Raw genomic sequence first — 13484 nt, 5'->3', positions numbered from 1 at the left:
CCAGAAGCTTTTTATTTGTATTTGGGAGTGTCAATGTCCATATTTTAAAAATCCTTTTATTATTGGTTTTACATGATTTCTGTAAACTATACCTCATAAATACATTGCACGTGATACAAGAAATGGAATATGAGATTGAGATGTAACATCTTTCTCACTAGTTTATAGTGGGTTGAATACATACAATTTATACTACAAACTAGTGGGAAACTTGAGGTTTTTTTCGGATTAAATGTTCAAATTTGTTCTGTAGTGGAGATGGTGTCCTGCAGAAATTGAGGATGGGGTGTGAAATCAGTTCAGATAACCAAACTCCTTCCCAAAATTTAAGTTGATATTTTGAGATTAAAAGAAAACTAGATGCATTTAAAATACCTATTTTCATTATTTTTACTGTTCCTTTGCACTTCTTGACTAGGACTGGAAAGAAAAAAAAAGCCCAACTGCAGTGTGGGATATGGTTCCCATTAGGAGTTTTGATAATTTTTCAGATTTCAAGACTCTATTACAGGGCAAGAAGGGCATCCATACTTTGTGTTCTTATCCAACTTCAATCTCTAAACCTTTTCAGCTTCACCCCACTAGTATTAATATATATATAGGAGCTGTGAGGTGGGGATAAGGAAAATGTACATGGTTAATCTGAAAATAATACATATATTTGGTGGAACTGTAAAATGCAAATTGCCAGTGAAGATGCTCTTTTCCAGTCTTTGGTTGTAGACAAAATAAAATTACATCTCTGATAGTTTCCTGTATTGGACCAAATTACCTTGAACATGAGCCTGTCATTGCCCCAACCTGACAATGAGCGCTCAGAGTAGAAACATTCTGGCAGAGTCTTGAGCACAATGGGTACTTGTAATGTGTAATATTTGTGATGATGGATTCTCAAATATGTCTGCACACAATTTCAAGTACTTTACAAGTGGATACAGAAAACCAAAAAAGATTAATAGAGAGTGCTTGATAGCATAATTTCAGTGAAGTACAAAGCCTGGTACATTCCCTGAATCATCCACAATTAAAAATTAAAATCTAACTAACTGATTCTGTTTGACTGCCAAATCAAGTCCTTTCTGGGGTGTAAAACAAGGATATCATGTAGGCCTTCCTTGCCCTTTTAAAGCCAGTATTCTCTTTTTAAAGCTGGTCTCAGACAATACCTTAGGATCTCTGTTTCACTTTTATTTCTCCTTCTTTTCAATGACCTTCCATTGACCCTTCAATGTGCAAGGGCTAAATGATATTCTCTTAGTTTGAGAGTAAAATTCCCATAGGGGATTTTCAGACATATCTTTGAGAAAAGTATAAAATGGGTACAGAAGGATCTTACTGAATGAATAATCTTGGAGTTGAGAAAGAAAAGCTTACTTTTATAGCAGGCTTACTTCTCTAACTACTACACTTATCTAACAATTTCCACACAAGTCTTCTAAAAATTACTTAGCACTTTTCATCTTTCTACCAATATCAACCTTTTTCCTACCCTTTTGAGTAAATAATAATCACCATTTTACAGATGGGGGAAACCGAGGCAGGAATGTTCTGTGATTTCCCTAAGATCACAGAAACATTCAGTGCCAAAACTGGGATTTGAACTCTAGAGTTCCTGATTCCCAGCCCTGTGTCTGGATCATGCCACTTTCTTATTGCATCAACATGTCAGTAGCTAGGAGTTTGTCAGTGTTTCCACTTTCCTATTATTTAGTATATACTGTACTGTCTTGACTGTTTCAAATTCCACTGAGCTGGAAGAAGTTGTCAGATGAGATGATTTTTTGGGGAAAAAAAGTTAACCTGAATCAAGTTGTCTGCATAAAGAGCAGTAAAAAGTTTCTGACTGATAGCTGATATGTTTGATATTTTTTTTAAAAGCTCCATTTAAAATCATATACACTTACTATATGTTTTTTCAAACAGTTGCAGTGTAGATTGATGCACTCTGGCAATTTAAAACAAGCCCGTATAATTAGCCACTCTGCACATATAGTCATTTTTCTTCATAACATCATACTGGGCATTTTTGATTTTTAAAAGTTATTGCGGGATTCAAGTAGTATGCTGCCATTGAGGTCTAGTGATAAGATCACTTGGACCAGGTGCCTCTGTTGTAGCAAGTGGGTATCAGGAGGAGACAAATGTGAAATCTTGTCTGCCTGAATTTCAGCCTGTGTTATTTGGATGTGCTTGATTGGCTTTGGGCTGTAGCCTGAATTCGGACTAGTGTCCCTATTAGCTGGTAAAATTTTGTGGCAAAGCAGCATCCATTAGGGGTAATGATTGTCAATGCCTCAGTATTTTGCTAAGTGCCATGATCACTGAAATGAGCGTCTGTTTGTACCCTGTTCAAATGACTAATCTCATGTACCCCCATTCCACATGATGTAACTCCACTGAATTCACTTCTAATTTACAGCAGGTTGAACACGTCTACGATCCAGGCTCTTCTCAAAGGGCAATAATTGTCAGGAATTCTCACTGTCACATTTTACCATTCACAAAGAGCAATCATATACTTTCTCTCTGAATTACTTATTTTTGGATCAGTGGTTTTCAACCTTTGGTCTCTGGACCTCCCACAGACTATTTAAGATTTCCAAAGGGGTCCGCACTTCCATTCAAAATTTTTTTATGGATCTGCAAATGAAAAAAGGTTGAAAACTACTGTGACTGTGGTGCTTGGATTGGCCACGCTGGTAATGCCAACTCAGGGCAAACTGCAAGAAATAGGGCAGACTCTCCCCAAAACTGGTGGTTTATTGTATAATTAGATTCACCCAGCAGTAACAAAACCGCTTCTGTAATACCACACCGGTTAACCAGAAACTAAATGCAGTCCCTTTTAGGCAATCCAGCCTTTGGCTCCCATTTAGACAGCCAAGTCTAATATAGTGAGGGATTACTGAAAACCTTATTCACCATTTAAAATTCTAACAATCCTAAAGCACCAGACACATTGCAACCCCCCCAGATCAATGAATATTTCAGATCTCACCCAAATACATGCTTACAGCCAATCCTTGTTAACTAAATCTGATTTATTAATAAAAGAAAAAAGTGATATATGGTTAAGAGATCAATATACATGCAAATGTGTGTGAAGTCCTTAGGTCAGTTTCATAGCAGAGAAAGTGAGGCTGCTGATTTGTTAAAATCTTTCTAGAATCAATTTAAAAGGCTATAGTCTAATAGGCAGTCCAGATGTAGTGTTTGTTGAAGTTCTTCCATGAGAATTCCAGGATAAATCCAGAGTAAACCTGGAGACCTCAGTCTTGTGGTTTATACCTTCCCTGTCAAAGTTTAAGCAGACCTGAGATGAAAAAAGATCAGGCCCAGAGCTTCCTTTATAGTTGAAGCAAGACGGGAGCTCACAAGTAACTCCACCACATGGGCTTTGATGAAAGTGAGCCTACAGTTTGATCTCTACTCAGTGGGTCCTTTCTCAGACAATAGCCATCCAAGCTATTAAGATAGTTCACAGGCATTTTACTTTGTAGATTTTTAAATTTCAAAGAGAAATGAGGACAATAATGTTATAACACCATCTAAGTGATATCTCCTTTTGATCTCTGAATCAATAGAATACAGTAATGAAGCGTTATGAGACAGGAACAGGATTTTAGCATCTATAAGCTAATTAGATCACATCGTTAAACTTCTAAGATACATACAGTTAGCAACTACTCTTAATTCTCTAAAAATACAGCAAACATGCTAAAGATTTGCATCTACTTAACATGACTCTCATAACTATCTGCAAGAAATGCCCTTGTTTATCACGGCAATACCCATTTGATATGTCCTTAAGTGTTGCTTCCAGATCACCTATCTTGCTGATGGTGATGCTGAACCAGTGAATGTTAAACAACCACTGTTTTAGAGTAAGGAAACAAAACAAGAAAGAACAAAAGTAAAGTCTATGGGAGGCAGCAATCGGGGATGTGTGGTTCCTTTCAGCATACTGCATCAACTCTGCCTCAGAAAATGGCAACTGTCTCTGCAGACAGCAGACTCCTCAAAATTTAAATGTGCTATACAGAGTGGATCAGTTAGGCCCAGTTACTTACAACACATCTCTAATCCCTGATTTCCATGGAAGACTTTTTGAGAAGGTGGTGGTGGAGCAGTTCTTGCATTACCTATAGACCTTGGCTTTCTATCATCCATTTCAGTTCCACCTTCCCTCCTTTGATCTCGATCTCTCTCTGATACACCCAGAGAGAGACAGAATTGTTGTACCTCCTGAACGGAAACAACGTTTACTGAATAAAATGTATTTATATTACTCTAGGGTGGTTCATTATTAAACCAGTTTATTATGGTAGTGCCTGAGTATCATTGTGTTAGATCTTGTACAAAGAGGAGTAAATGGTCCCTGCCCCGAAGAGCTTACAGTCCAAATGGACCAGACAGACGCAAGGTGAGGGAAGAAAGGTAACACACAGGCACAATGACCAGTGTGAGGACAACAAATGGCATGTTATTTCCATTATGATTTTTTTGTGGGGTGGGAGAGTTAACTTAGAAGGGGATCAGCTAAATGTAAAGAAAAGAGAAGGCAAGGGGGTGAGAGGGGCAGATGTGGAGTGAAGTTCAGGTCAAGAGACTGAGGGAGGGCTGGAGAAAACAGCCAATCAGTGCAGGGCAGAGAACATCAGAACATTCTACAGTTTTGACTGGAATGTCCAGGGCTTTGGCTTCTTCTGCCCCTAGTGGTTGGAGTCTCTGGCTAGCTCCTCTCTGCAGTTTCCTCCAAATCCACTTGGGGGCGAGGGGAGGCAAGGCATCAATGGATCTTAGTGCCCCCAAAGTGTGTGGGGTTCTCTGCGGCACAGTTCTGAGCCCAGAAGGCTGCTGGGTGGACAGGTGGCCCTGGCTGGGGCCTTGTTGTTGCTTCCTTCCTAGTGCAGCAGTTGTGCTGTTAAACCTGTGAAAGGAAAGATGGTTCAGTGTTTAGAGTGCTAACCTGGGACTTGGGATTCTTTAATCTACAACAGACTCCCTGTATGACCTTGGGTTTTGCCCCAGTGCATACTCAACCTGCCTGCAGATTTTTGCAGGACTGAGCCCGTGGTCTTCTGTTTTGAAGAGGGGCTATGTAGTCAAGTCAATGGGGCTCTGTGAGGGCAAAATGCATCCCTCTGCAGGGTCAGGGCCTCTGGGAGTGTCAACATGTCATTTGTAAACCTAAGCTTTTGACCGTTTCTTTTTCTAATGCTATTTTAAAATAAGCAATGTGCAAGTTACTAATATGCTATTTGTAGAGTTTCTGTTCAAACTATGGCTATGTGTCATTGCTTGCAGCAAATTAAATTTAGATGAGTTTAGTGCGGTAGCTGGGCTGTGAATGTTACCCATTACCCGAAGAAGTGTAAATGTAGTAAAATGAAATCAAATGATGTAACATTGAAATATCATTTATGGGGCAGCTGTTACATACCCTGTCTCAGTCTGAGCCACGGGCTATTTTGGAATTGAACTGGAAATCAGAATCTCTCCCAGGTCATTCCCCATTTCTCCTTTTTTGCTCTTTGGATTCAAGCACTAAGAATGGAAAAGCTACAAATAAGACCTCTGCTGTGACCTTTTGGCTTATATATAAAAAACTATAAGAGCTCATCTTTCTTTTCATGATGGTTTTGAAATGATCAAAAAGATATAATAGTTTATATGTTTGAAAAACATAAAATACAAAGCAACCACCACCCTTTAGCATAGGTCCTCAAAAACTTCAGCATGGCCCCTTTCCTTCCATGTTTATTCACCATGTTTAGATTCATTATTCTACAATACACTATTCCTGTAAAGTTCATTTGAAAATGTTGTTTTTTAGAATCTTTAACCCAGTGCTGTAGAGAGATTAAAAAACCACCAGCCTCAGGCATTCTTGATTTTCTACTCTTCACAAGTACTGTATTCATCTCTTAAATGAAATATATTTATAATCAGGGCCAAGACAGCATGATCCTATTTGATTCTAAATAAGGGAAGCCAGATTTGGGGGCTTTCTGGTTTAAATGAGAGGCAGGAAGTCCATCCATCAAGGCTTTAGTTACAAGTTAATCTCTTTAGGTTTTCTCATTTATTACTTTAAAAAAAAATCAGAATGCCCTATAGAGCAAAATTTCAAGGGAATTTAGAAATTGCATTTATACACAATTCTGCCGTCATTTACACTAATGAAACTTTAGTGACTTCAAATCCTTAGAGCAGTCTCTTTCACACCAATTCAGTGAAGAAAATAAAACTCAGTCAAGCGGCTTATTAGACTTTGAAGCCCATATGATTAAGTGTAAGATTTATCGTCTCGTTGCCACCAATTTTTGCAATTTTGTCACTCCTCCCCTCAATGCTGAAATCTCAATAATTAAAAACTCAAACGGTTGTTGGCTCTTCAAAGGTGTCTCTAACATCTGTGTGTGAAGAATATATTTGTTTTCCCATCTCATAGGATGCAGGATTCACTGTCTAAGTAAATATATCTCTGTATGCCAACTCCAGTCACATTCATGCTAGTCTATAAACATCTTCTTCTCTAGTCTCCTGCCTGTATCTCTTTTAACTGTTTCCACTGGATAAAGATGTAATCCCTTTCAGTAAATTGAATAATCCTTAAAAGCCAGAACGGTCCAAGTAAACTGCACACTGCTTATTTTATTGATTGTATCAAATAGAAATCAAATCTCCAGAGCACATTTAAAAAAACAAACACAGACAAACAAAATCCCAGCAACACAACCATATTGTTTCTCTAAGTGGTATGATAGCTTATTTGCATGTCGCCCTCCTTCCTCCTTGTTACAAGGTGTTCTGTCTTTGAGATGAAATGAGCGAGGGCTAAACTAATTAACTAACCAGCAGTGATCTACAGTCTCAGCACCTTGCATTCTTGAAGATTGATCCCATTTCGAATTCATTGCCATTTCCCTCCAGGGAAATAAAGATTGCTGCCTATTAAAGATGGGGACAGAAAAAGGCACCTTCACTGGAGACAGCCTGTACAAGAAAATAATACTGTAATCATTCCCTCCAATCAGCTGAAAAGGATTAAATCTTCTGCTTCTAAAGTAATGTTCCAATTGAGCCTTGGGGAAGAATAATTCATGATTAGGGAGAAGGCTGGTCTAGCAAATGTGAACATTATGTCCATTACTTAAACACACTTCCTGGGCTGACTGCTAATGTACCCACGGGACCTTGCAGCAGCAGCAGCAACTGATAGGAGCAATGAAATAGGCCGACAAGGACAAGAAGTATTATCATCAGCATTCAACAGCACTACATAGACTTTACCACTGTTAAATCACTGCCTTTGGTAAATAGCCCAGATAACTCATTTTAATAGAAGAATTCTTCTCTTCTTTTATGTGTATTAAACAACAGACTCTTATGAGCTGTGGCAGTGTATTGATTCCTGGGAAAGGCAGCGTGAATACCAATTCTGTAATGTATGCTGTTTTCTGACTCTGGCTGTATTTGTTATGCATAGTGTATTAAACATTCAATAGCTCAATTTAATCTTTGCAGCCAAATTGCACAGCACATCATGCCAGATAGTGGTTGTTTCATATACACAGCCCATCTGCTTCCTGTTCTATAATTCATTCAACAGACAAAGTTTCTGCAGCCTCAGGTTACCATATATATATATGTACACACACATACACTCACTCTTCGTTTTCAGGGTTCCCAGAGATGTGTGTGATGAAAAAGTGTGTGCATGGATACCACTCCACTTTTAGGAGTCATGGGAGAATCTTTGCAAATTCTTGTCTGGAGGTGTTTTCAGAAATTTCTGATAACTAATGATATACTTGAACATTTGAAAATAAAACAAAGGGTCTTCAAATCTTCAGCTGCGATAAATTGGCACAGCTTCATTGACTCCAGTGGAAACAACTTATACCAACTTACACCAGCGGAGGATCTGGCCCTGAACTGTTTTGTCCTGTAAGATAGTGGAGTGCAATTTCTCCCACCAATTAGATTGTGTTTACAGCTCATAGCTGGGGGTGGGAAAGAGGCTAAAAAAATGAATCTCAAACCTTTTGGCTGGGATTTTTTTTGGGCTAGGTTTCCCCCCCTCTTTCTCCAGCAATTTCTCTTCAGGGCTTTGTCAATTTCTCTTTACTGCCCTAGCCTTTTTCTCATACAGCTTCCTGGCTAATTTGATCTTTCTCTGCCTTCAAGGATGGAGCACCCTGTCTTATCCCTGTGGCACTAAGAAGAATTTGCTATCCTGTGCTTCTTGCTATGCTTTCAGTTATTCTACTTGATGCCCATAAGCCTTGATGACTGGCACGCAACTAATATGTACCATATATAAAGTGATATATTTTATTCTTGGGCATCCGTCTCCCTCTTTTCAACTCTTACGTTATGTCTAAACAGCAAAAGCTATGCATGGACAAGCTTACCCAAGTTAGTTAGAATCCAGCTACAATAGCAGTGAAGACAGAGCAGTATGGGCTTCAGAGGTTATGTCTACACTACAATGTAAACCCAGGCTCAAGCCTAACCCCCTTCTTGTGTCTAGACTGGAAGTGTGCTAACCCAGGGCTGGGGATTGCAAACTCAAGTTAAGCCAGATTCAGGGTCCAAGCCCTATTGCTTTGCAGTGTAGACACAACCCGGCTGGACTCTGGTCCTGAGAGTCAGCTGGATGTATCCCACAATTCCCTGGGACACCTTCCTTAGTCTTCTCTAGCCCAACAATCTGCAATCCATTTTATTGAAAATGGACGACATCTCCCCTTTACAAATGGCAGCAGCTCAGGTCATTCTCTTCTGATCAGCAATCGTCAAGTATCCTGTCAGAGAGCCTCCTAGATTTGCAAGGGAGAGCCTTTTGCGAAGCAAGCTGCTTCCTGGTAACATGCACATTGGGCAGTAGTGTGTTTCCACAGTGGACCACGGTTCTAGGGCTAGAGTGGCTTATTTTTGGGGGGAGGAGGGAACTGGGGATTCGGGTCTGCACAGTGCAGTGTGGACACCAGGACCCTAGATCGATCATGAGTTAGAAAGTCTTAAAATAGTGTTAAAATAATGTAGATCAGTGGTCCCCAAACTTTTTAACATGTACCCTTCCTCCCCCCAGCCACGGTTGAGAGCAGGGACCAGGAGCAAGGCTGCTGTCAGGGGTAGAGGCCAGGGCCCAAGGCTGGAGCTGCAGCTCGGGGTGGGTCTGTGGCCAAAAACAGGAGTGCGAGTGGAGCTGCAGGTGGGCTGGGTGCAGATCTGCAGCCAGGCTGGTGGCTGGGTGCAGAGCTGTGACCGAGCCAGGGCCACAGCTGGGGTCAAGGCTGGAAGCGGAGCGGGGGCTGTGGCTGGAGCGGGGCTGGATGGCGCTCTGCCCCCCCCTCCCTTCCTGTGGGCACTGGCCCAGGCCACACCACACCCTCCGAATATTCATGCATGCCCCCCCTAGGGGGGCCCACCCTGAAGTTTGGGGACCTCTGACGTAGATGCTCAAGCCCAGGGTTCCCTGGCGTGGGTCAGCTGACTCAAGTCCCACTAAGTGTGGGCTTACATTGCAGAATAGATGTGGATCGAGTGGGTTATCAAGCTCAACACGTGCCCTGGATCCATGCTTGTCTTGTCCTACCCATGCTGAAGTCTGCATTGTGCTATCTTCACTGCTATTGTTAACTGCACTAGCTAGATTTGAGGTAGCTCAGGTAGGCTAGCCTGTGCATAGCTTTTCCTGCTTAGACATACCTTATGTTCCTTTTCTGTCCAGTAGGCTCTTTGTTCTTTTGAAACCCCTTTCCAATCAGAATTGCTTCTTGCATGTCATCCTGGTCCCACTTTTTTTCTTGTTGCTGTCACTTGCCTGGAGTACTTCCTTTTGGTGACGGCAATATATTGCAGTCTGAAAGAGGTGCTGCCTGGCATGCTCTGTTATGTATGGAAGTGCACTGGTACTATACACTTTTTTTGGTCTTTTTGGCCATGTGATCATTTTCAGGTGGTGCGATGAATCTGCATTTGTTCTGTTATAAAAATAAAGAAACTCTCTTTGAGGAACAAATGAAACAGTCAGAGAGGTTTGATTTATGTATTTAAATTTGAAACCCACAAAGTGCAGGCCAGATGGTGCTGCCTAGATCTGGGTATAAAGGGAGACTCGCCCAACACTCTATGCAATTTAGATAATTTTAGATAACACAGCCTGTGGTTGTAAATCTATCTTGGAGACCTATGGACAGGTGTGGCTGGAGTGGACCAATGCTGCCAGGGCTATGTCCCGTATGGGGGCAAAAGTAGAGAGCACAGGGCAACCATATTTGGGAACAAGCCACACTGCCTTTTAAGTAGGGGGCTCAACCCTGCGCCAACAGGATTATGATTAGGGTGTGCTACTCTGAGAGCATCCCAGTGCCTGAGGGTAAAGGCCTTATTGATATCTGGTAGTGAGTTTCAGCTGGCCTGACCTGTTCAGTATGCCCCAATTCACTTGTGTCATAATCTGTATCTAATAGGTGTTATGTAAGGTAGCATTGGAAAACCAATAGCACACTGCTTGTTCGTTTTCAGGCAAATGCCTGAAGGACTATGTGTATGTGAAGGAAAGATGGTACTAAAATGTGTTTGAATCAGACAAGTCTGGGGAGTGGGTAAACAGGTTTTATTCCAGACCAAGGAAAGGCTGACGCTTCCATCCAGGTGCAGTAAGAGACAACCGGTGATCAGTCGTGGCTGCAAAGACGGATCAAAGACCAAAGCCAAAGACCTTATTTCTCTTCTGAATGTTCCAGGAGAGGGCTGGACATTCCAGGGCAGATGGTTTTGGAGACATCTAGGACTGGGGGTGTGTTGGAGTCACTTGGCTAGGGATAACCAAGGTTGGTGGAAACCAGAGGGTGGCTGGAGTGTAACAAGCAGGCTGTTGGAATCAGAGTGCTGAGCCAAAGCTGTTTAACACAGAGACATACAGTGCATGTTGTATGCTGGCCAGGAGTGTCCAGAGAGGGAGCGACGGCAGCAGAGCATTTTAAATCACTTAGGGTTATGGGATAAGTGGTGACATCACCTCTCATTGGTCCGGGTTGAATCCCAAAACACGGTGGGGGGATTATAATTACTTGTATCACAGTAGCACCTAGAAGCCCCCAATCCATTGTGAGAGACAGTCTCTGCCTCAAGGAGTTTATAATCTAAATCAGGGATTCTCAAACTTTTTTTTGCTGGGACCCCCTTTGAAAATATTTCAGGCTGTGACGACTCCCACCAACACAAGTTATGACCCCCGCCCCAATGCCATGCCATCTTTACTGGCATGCACAGGGACTGACCGCTTGTGACCCCCCCCCATAATAACCTTGTGACCCTCTCAGGGGTTACGACCCCCAGTTTGAGAACCCCGATCTAAATAGATCCGAGGCGAAGTGAGTTGCCCAAACGTGACACGACAGATTAGCACTGCTAGCTGGGAACAGAGCTCTGGTTTCCTGAGTCCTAATGCAGTGACCTACCAAGGGGATTGGGCTGTGACAGAATCTTCATGGGATCCTCCTCCCACAGGCTTTCCACAGGAGGAGGTGATGTAGGCCTATGAGTGGGTTCTCACTTGACTCAATCTAGTTACCTTTATAACTAATCTGTGTGAGAGCTGGGAGGGAAGAAGGTCACAGCTTCAGTTTTTTATCTCTGAAATTAATTTAAACAATAAGATGCTCCTTGGCATGGAATGTGTTTGGGCACTGTCATATCTCAGCTGCATGATGAACCCTGAGGCAGAGAAGTGTCTTTAAGCTTCCACTTCTTAGTAACAAATTAGTTCAGTGACTTGAGAGATTGGGTCCAGTTTATAAGTGAACTTGAGCCTGTGCCACTTGGAGCACAATAAAATCCGTGCAACTTCTTGATGATTCTCTGTTGGGCCACGAGAGCACTATCTATTATGTCCAGAAGTTAATACTTAAAGTGACACTAATTTTCCCTTGCCTGGAGCTGCCCCAGTTGGCTTAAAAATGTAATTTGGGTATAAGAAATTTCTGCCTCTTAAAGGGCAACTGTTCCTTTTGGAAATAGACTATAAATATCAATAGCATTTCAGTGAACATCTGAGAAATGATGAAACCTGTTTAAAAGAATCAACATAAGAATGATATAGGAATGAATCGGTTTAGTGAACTCATTTTCCATGTTTCAAAATATCATTTCCTGAAAACCAGTGCTTATTTTATATTAAACACATTGATTTAAGCCTCCTAGAGTAAGTAATGTCCTATTATATCCATTTTGTGAGTGGAGAAACATGAATGGAGTGATTTGCCCAAAGTTACCCAGGAAATCAAGGGCGGAGGTGGGAACAGAACCCAGGAGTCCTGATGCCCACTCCTGGTTCTCACCACTTTTTCTGTGCACCTTCATAGGAGTACCAGTAGTGCATTCTTTTCAGTGTTCTATTATCACTCATACCAGTGCAATACACTCGTTGGCAGATAGCCACCTTCTTTCTTCTTTCATATCAGTCAGTCTTTGGCTTAAAAATACCAGGCGTGTGCACATTACAGTGCTGCCATGGCTATCCAATTGTACATGAAATCTACAGAGTATTTCATTTTTAACCATTGAAGAGCTGGATATAAACAACTCCAGTCCATTTAGTACCTCTAATAGTCACTAAGTGGATTTAGTGATTAATGATAATTGATTATTTATTGCTGGCTTATTTGTCATAGTTGAGTGGTGCTGATGTAAACCCAGCTGTGCTTAATTAGCTCCTGCAATTTAGAAAACAATATTTTAAGGACATACTCATAATGAAATGAACCTTTTTCTGTTATGCAGCCTGCTGGGCTTTCTGTTATGGGCCCAGCCGTGGGAATGTGGTTTTTTGCTGTTTGTTGTTTGTTTCATTAATTGCAAAGAAACATGCTTTAAAAATTAGATTTAAAAACCAGTAGGAGATAACCAGTTACTCATGTTTTACTCACAATGGGCAGTAGAGACATTATTACACATTGTCACATGATGTAAATGCATCTAGTTAATATTTGTATTTGTTTGCAGAGCACAAAGCACGGAATTGATATGGTATGTAAATGACAGTGTCCATGTCCCAAGAAGCTTAAAGAAACAGAATCAGGTCTTGGCTCCTTCTAAAGCTACTTTTGCACTATTCTGGCAGCACAATGCGATCCTAAATCATCTTAAATGGCTACCTGGGGATTCCAGCTATGTGCTCCTCCCCCATAGCCCTTTGTGGAGGGAGCATGATTATAGCAGGGGGTATGGCTAGCATTGTAAAACATTTTGGGAATTTCTAGCTGTCAGAGTACTGTGATGTAAAGTCACCTTGGTTCTCCCTTCCCCAGCTGTCAGGCACTAGTGCAACTCAGGATTTTACCCTAGCAATACTTGTTGCATCATGCGTACACTTGTTTTGCTGGTATATTTTAGAAGTGATTTTATGCTGGTGTGGAGTTCCCGTAGGCAGCACTATACTCTGAATACAAACAGTGAGTCCATGGTGC

This window comes from Emydura macquarii, unplaced genomic scaffold (assembly GCF_026122565.2).
Source record: "Emydura macquarii macquarii isolate MOO-44397 ecotype Brisbane River unplaced genomic scaffold, CSIRO-AGI_Emac_v2 contig_2897, whole genome shotgun sequence".
NCBI lineage: Eukaryota > Metazoa > Chordata > Testudines > Chelidae > Emydura > Emydura macquarii.
Note: the sequence above shows the minus strand (reverse complement) of the source record.